This window comes from Triticum urartu, chromosome 4A (genome assembly GCF_056163025.1).
Source record: "Triticum urartu cultivar PI428250 chromosome 4A, HENAU_Tu73, whole genome shotgun sequence".
NCBI lineage: Eukaryota > Viridiplantae > Streptophyta > Magnoliopsida > Poales > Poaceae > Triticum > Triticum urartu.
The window spans coordinates 41,646,742-41,653,991 of record NC_141876.1 but is presented as its reverse complement, the minus strand read 5'-3'; the positions used below and the strand labels follow the sequence as shown (position 1 = coordinate 41,653,991).

Sequence of the window (7,250 nt, the reverse complement as noted above, 5' to 3'; positions counted from 1 at the left end):
TGTTTTCTATGAGATCCCATCTACCATGGCTTCTTATGGCTCCTCCAAGGACAAGTTCTTCAAGAACGTCATCAACCGATATTTGCGGGAAGTGGTGCATCACCCTCAGGTTATCCAGATGCATGAGGTGGTGCTTCACCTTTGCGATGTGTCGTGTCCCAAGGGGACGGGAACCGTGGAGACCAGGCTTGAAGCTATGGAGCAAGATGTCTTCCGGTGCAAGGGATGGTGGAGCGTGGGCTCAATGCCAATCACCTCATGATCATAGATCTTTCCCATGATCTTAAGGTGGATGGCAAGCCCATGAAGGGCATCATCTTCACACTCAACGAGCAAATCAACTTTCTCGAAAGCCAGATCTATGATCTTCAAAACCAAGTCTTTGAACATGAGGTGAGGTTTAAAGGTATGAGTTTGGCTGCTGGTTGCAGGACCTGTGAGACTCATTCCTCCTCTTATGATGGTGGGCCACTGCCATGGAAATTCGAGGACAAGATCTCTCCTTCATCACCGCCATCATCTTCTTCACCACCAAAAGAAAATTGAGTATCTGGTATGGGCACTCCCCTTGGCTTCCGCCAAGCTTGGGGGAGGTGCCTCGGTATCGTATCATCCTACTATCTTTTTGCTTTTCTTATTTTAGTTTGATCAATTGCTTTAGATGAAATAAAGTTTAGTTTGATCCTTTCTTCTTTGAGAGTTTGCTTAGCGATCTAACCTTGTAATCATGTGCAAGTTATATAATAAAGTTAGTTTGAGTTTTTACTTTCTTAACTTTCATGTTGCAAATAAAGAAAAGAATTAAAGAAAGAAAAAGAGGAAGGGCATAAATGAAGAAAGGAAATAAATCAATAAGATTATATACTAATCCTATGGTAGGTGATGGCACCACATAAGGAAAAGTATAAGTAGAAAATTTTATTAGAGATTGACAAACATAGCATTAGTCAATGATGCAACTCATGAAAGAATTAATAAGGGAAGGGAAGATTCACATATAGATATACTATCCTAGAAATATTTGGTGATTGTGAGTCCTCATCAAAATATTATATGCCAAAATTGTTGACGTTGGACAAGGAAGACAACTTAATGGTTTATGTTTGTTTATATTCACATAGAAGTCATATTGTCATAGATCCTTTAACATGTGATGCTTGCCCCTATATTTGCTAGCCAAAATTATGTACTAAGTAGAGATACTACTTGTGCATCCAAAAACCCTTAAACCCAAATCTTTTTCAAGTGTCCACCATACCTACCTAGGGATTGAGTAAGATCCCTGAAGTAAGTTGTCATCAGTGCAAAAAGGCAATAAAAATTGCTTCTAAAAGTGTGAGATCATTTAGTGTAAGACAAAATTGAGCGTTGTACGAACTTGGATGACAAAGAATAGAAGCGACAGACTGCATAATAAAGGTTGTCATCTTAAGGGGCAATACAACGTGACGTTCTCTTGCACTAAGGGATTGAGCATACAAACAATTAAGCGCATGGCAATCTCTGCTTCCCTCTACAAAGGGCCTATCTTTTACTATTATGCAAAGAGTCAAAGATTTTCTCTCTATTCCATTTATTTTTCTCATTTGGCAAGCATCATGTGGTGAGGAAAGATCTAGGCACATATGTCCAGTTGAATATAGATAGCATGAGTTATTTTGTTGACATCACCCTTGAGGTGAGTATGTTGGGAGGCGAAACTATAAGCCCCTATCTTTCTATGTGTCCAGTTGAAATGTTTTGCTCATGGGTACGAGGTGAGTGTTAGAAATCATAGAAGACTATATGATGGTTGAGTATGCGGACTTGCCTAAAGGCACTGACACGTGACCCTTCCTGGAAATATGATGAATTGCAGTTGCAAGGTTGACTGATGTAAGTGCATCTAGTGTCTCTTAGTGATTTTGGTGTATTGAAGACTTATAGGTTAAGGGACTGATGCGTTTGTAAGTGTACACAGGTCTATAAGTCTATGGGGACTTTGATATTTACAGAGAAAGTCGACCCCTAAAAATGAAGTTCTTCGACTGAAGACTTTGGATTTCTAAAGACTTTCTGAAGACTTTGAAAGTGAAGAAATTGGTGTGACCATGAAGACTTGGTATTCATTCGAGGAACATGAAGCATGAAGACTTTTGTTTTGTAGTTTCTTTTTATCTTTCTTGAGTCATAGGAAACACCGTACTGTTAAAGGGGTCGAGGAAATACTAAGGAAAAGTTTCCAAGTGATGCTCAACTCAAAATCCTACACCTACCAATCCCTTCGAGTGAAGCCATTGGAAATCTCATGCAGTTCAGTCAATTTCTTCAGTGACAGAGACGAAGCTCTTTTGGTCTGTGAGGAATTTGTTTTGACTGAGGAGTTAGGAATTCACCAGTGCGGATTGCCTACAAGTGAGGAACATGATAGCCCTGAGGAATTTGATAGTCAAATTTTTGACCGTTGTTGTGCTACGCGCCAGCTGTCCCAAAATATCTTCCAACCTAACGGTCATATCATTTAAGGACATTTACGTCTTATCATGTCGGGCTGCTCCCTAGGCTATAAATAGCCGCCCCCTACAACCACTAGCTGGTTGGCTGCTCCGAGAGAAACTGACACTTGTCATTTGAGAGCATCCCAACCTCCGAGGACTTTGAGCGAAAATCATCAAGCGAGGAAAACCCAAACCCAAACACCTACATACCCAAAGTGACTGAGCATCACTGAAGAGATTGATCCTTCGTGGATCCGACGCTTGTTACCTTTGAATACTGTGCATCTTCCAGACGGTTAGGTGTCATGGTCTAGAGCATCCAAGAAGAAATTGTGGATCGCCGAGTGACCGAGTTTGTGAAGGTTTGGAAGTCACCTGAAGACTTACCACGAGTCATTGGGGGAGGTCTGTGTGACCTTAGCTCAAGGGGAATACGGTGAGGACTAAGTGTCCTGAGCTGCGTGTTCAGGACTGGGTGTCCGGGACTGTGTGTCCTCAAGTTTGAATACCTATCTGCCCTAACCAGACGTACAACTGTCATAGCAGTTGGAACTGGTCTACCAAATCATTGTCTACACCAAGCCTACTGGTTCTATTTTCTCAACCCTTCCATTTCCTCATTACCGTGTTGTATGCTTATTCCTCATATCTGTTTGAAGACCTTGACTGAAGACTTTCTCAATTTCCTTAGTTCAATTTCTTCAGTCTGTTTGTCTTCATCCTGTTTTATCATGTGTTTACGCTTTCTGTACTTTGTGCTTGTTCTCATTTCATCATGAAGACCATGCTTATGTTCTGTTATGTTTACATCTGAGTACCTTTTCTGCTGCAAGTAGTTCTTCTCTTAGGAATTTCCTCACCCTGCAATTCCTCAGTGAAGAATTCATAAAAATTGCATATTCACCACCCTCTAGTCGACTTAGCGTACTTTCAATTGGTATCAGAGCAAGGTAATCCCTTGTTCTATGTAATTTTGGTTTAACCGCCTGGAGTTTCAGTTATGTCGACCACAGGAATGAAGACTGTGACATGCCCCATCTTTGACGGTCATGATTATCCCAAGTGGAAGGCTATGATGAAGAAGCGCCTCATGGCGATGAACAACAAACTCTGGACCGTCATTGATATTGGTCTTACTGACCTATGCAAGATGGCGGAGGCAAATGATATTCGCAAGTACACGCTACTCAACCTCACGGCGAAGGATATCATCTGCTCCGGCTTGTCACAAAATCAGTTCAGGAATGTTATGCATCTCAGCCATGCGAAGCTCATTTGGGACCGACTCTCTGAGGTCTATGAAAGTCATCAATCTCACCATGAACCCTGGTTCGAGGACCTCATAGAATCGCGCAAGGCTATGACTTTCAATCCAGAATCATCATTCTCCACACCATGCCTTATTGCAAAAGGTGCCAAGGTAACCGAATGCTACTTATTTGAGTCCAGTGATGATGAATCTGGTGATGAATTTGGACCCAATTACGTCAAACTTGCTTCCCTTGCCACTAAACAACAAAGAGCTTTGGAAAAAGTTCAAAACATGCTAGATAAGAGCGGCGATATGTTGGGTGAAGAACTGGATAGTTGTAAAGCTTTGGCTGGAAGTCTTCAGGGACTCCAATCCAAGTTTGATAATCTTCAGAGTCATCATAACACTCTCTTGTCTGGTCATGAGAAGCTTTCTTATGAATTTCTTCAAAGAAAGCAAGATCTTGAGCAGTTAAGAGTGAGTTATGAAGATCTTCAGAAGGAGCGTGAATCATTACTTGCTCAACAAATCAGCGTTGCTCAGGAAGAATTTATTCCTCCATGTTTGAAGTGCATTGAACGTGAATCTGCTAATTCTTCACCTGAATGCTCAAATGCTTCCATTGCTGCAAGTTCTTCAACTGTCTCTGCTATCACTAATTCCTCATATGAGGACATTGCTAGTATCACTAATGATGTAGGGCTGAAGGAATTGTATATGACAGGCATGTACAAAAGCCTCAAAGGGCATCAGGCTCTTTGTGATGTGCTTAAAAAGCAGATCCTCAATAGGAACCCTAGGAAAGAGGGTATTGCCTTTGAGAGGAAACTTAATGCTGATGGGACCTACTAGAAACCGAAGCAACATCCCAAAACCTCATGGGTTGCTGCAAAGTGACCTTCAGTGGATCCATCTACTTTATCTGGCTTTACATGTGAATCTTCATATTCTTCTGATGAGTCATTTTACTCCAACTATAAACTGTTCAAAAATCAGAATGGTGAAGTATTTGCTAGATATGTTGGCACTAACTATAGGAACGGTCCTCCTATGAAGAAAATATGGGTTCCAAAAAGGTGCCTTGAAAATCTTCAGGTGAATGTCATCATGACACCACCTGTGAAGAATAGGAACCCCAGATCAAATTCTTCATATGGAACAAATTCTTCATATGGATCCAAGTCCTCATACGGACCAAATTCCTCATGTGGATCAAATTCCTCAAAAGGATCAAAGTCCTCATATGAACATCATCGTGCTAACCCTTCTATTTCGCAGGGAAGATCTAAGGATTATGTATATGTGCATTATTCTTCAAATCATTATGTTCATAAGTCCTTGAAGAATTTCTCTGCTTACTCTTATGCTTACCCTAACCCTTCTAATGTGAAATGAAGTGGATTGGCATCTATGCCACCTTTCTCTTATGGAGCTCGCAGAATGATAAAATCTTTGCCACCCTGTTAGATGTGGGTGGTGAAGAAAAAGAACTAATATCTTATGCAGGGTCAGGTCTCCAGACGAACTTAAACGTCTGAAGAATTTGCTGGAGACCTGAATATGCTTGAAAGGACGCAAGCTAATCATGAAGAAATGAATTCTCATTTCTCTCGTCCTCATACTGCTTTATCTGTTTTATTGCTTGATGAAATTGATATCATATTATTCACTAATGAAGTATATGAGTTCGTAAGCTGCACTAATTCATCTGCAGGATGATCAACCCAAAGCCACTGAGTGAGTCCTCGATAGTGGATGTACAAATCACATGACTAGTGACAAGAATCTATTGATGGACGCTCCCTTATCTCCATCGCATCTGAAGCATATCACCTACGCTGACAAAGGCAAAAGCAAGGTATTTGTCGGATTTCGGGTTCCGGCAGACCCTTGAGGTTCGAACTCTGGGGTGCGCGCGGAGATTACGCCCTCTACCTCTCCGTCTCGCAAAGATCTAAACTACTGAAAGAACAGCACAAGAGACACAAGGTTTATACTAGTTCGGGCCACCATTGTGGTGTAATACCCTACTCTAGTTTGTGGCGGGTGGATTGCCTCTTGGGATGATGATGATGAACAATACAAGGAAGAACAGCCTCGCGAGGGTCTGCTCTTGGCTGGGACGATGAACTGCTAGGAGGAGTTCAGTCGCCCTTCTCTCTCTCTCTCTCTGATTCTCTGCTTGCCCAGGTTTTGGACCTCTCTTCATCTAGATGCTCAATAATAATCATCTCCCTACCCTGGGGGTGGCTAGTCCTATTTATAGGCAAGGGCCCTAGGCCTCTTCCCAAATATTGAGCGGGAAGGGCGCCAACAATTGGCCATTTTGAAGGGGAACATCTGGTACACTTATCCTGACTAAAGTTGGTCCTCGCCTGCCAAAGGCTTTGTGGTGACGCCGTCCTAGGCTCCACGATGACCTCCTTCCCACCGTTGGACTGGTCTTGGTCTCGTTGCACCGAAATGAATGCCTTTGCTTGATCCTCTCGCCTGCGCTTGCCCCCTTTGCACCAAAGGGGAAAGGAGGACACTGTGCGGACTGGCGCCCGCCTGGCGCCCTTGGTCGTCATGGCTTGCGTCATGGGCACCTCGTGAGGTACCCTGCCTCAATCTCTCCGCCTCCTCGTGAGCCAGCCTGATGAGGCCGCGCCCGAGGAAGCTCCGCGCCATCCGCCCCGCGAGGCTTGGCCCCTCGCGAGGGTCTTGGGTCTTGTGTTGATGGAGATGGGCCATGCTGGGCCCCCTTTGAGCCACGCCGCAGGCCGCAGGTAGGCAAGTCTGGGGACCCCTGTTCCTAGAACGCCGACAGTAGCCGCCGGGCCCAAGGCGCGCCCGGACTTGGCCGTGCTGAGAGGCGAAAGGGCAAGGGCGAAGCGCCGCGGGCCCTAAGAGCCTGTGGCCTTGGGCGCCGCGTGGCGGTTGATTGGACGTGGGCGGCACTGTTCCCCCACGCCCCCTTATTCTGTGCCCTGCTAGGCGGACTCGTAGTTGTACACAGCCGCTCCCCTTCCTTTTGCTCGAGCGTCCTCTGTTCTTCCTCCCTTCGAGCGCCAGCTCCTGCCTCCAATCCAATCTCGAATCTTCCCCCTCCTTCCCATCGCCATGGCTCCGACGAAGAAGGAGAGAGGGAAGAAACCCATGCCTCCGTCTTGGCCGCCGCCATCGGTGGCCCCCGCCGTCGGCCGGTCGATCATACTCAATCGAGAGTGTCTGGGCAAGGTCGGCTCGGCTCTGGCTACCATCTTCAACGAGTGCGGGAGGACGACGGCCTGGCCTACGTCTCACTTCCCCACTGACAGGATAATCACTGAGGTCTATTATTTTGCTGATGCCCTGTGGGCGGGTCTGGTTCCCCCCTTTTCCGATTTCTTCAAGGTCGTCCTCTCCCATTACCAGATCCATATGATGCATCTGGGTCATGAATCCATCACCCTTCTTTCGGTCTTTGCTTTTGTTTGCGAGGCAATGATGGGCATCCCTCCTTCCGTTGCCTTGCTGCGCCACTTCTTCTCTCTGCGCCT

General features: G+C 45.0%; 1 pseudogene; it reads left to right on the top strand.

Moving 5' to 3' along the window:
- The first annotated feature begins 3,492 nt into the window (after window positions 1–3,492).
- LOC125554570 (uncharacterized) lies at window positions 3,493–5,223 on the top strand (annotated as a pseudogene).
- Window positions 5,224–7,250: the final 2,027 nt, after the last annotated feature.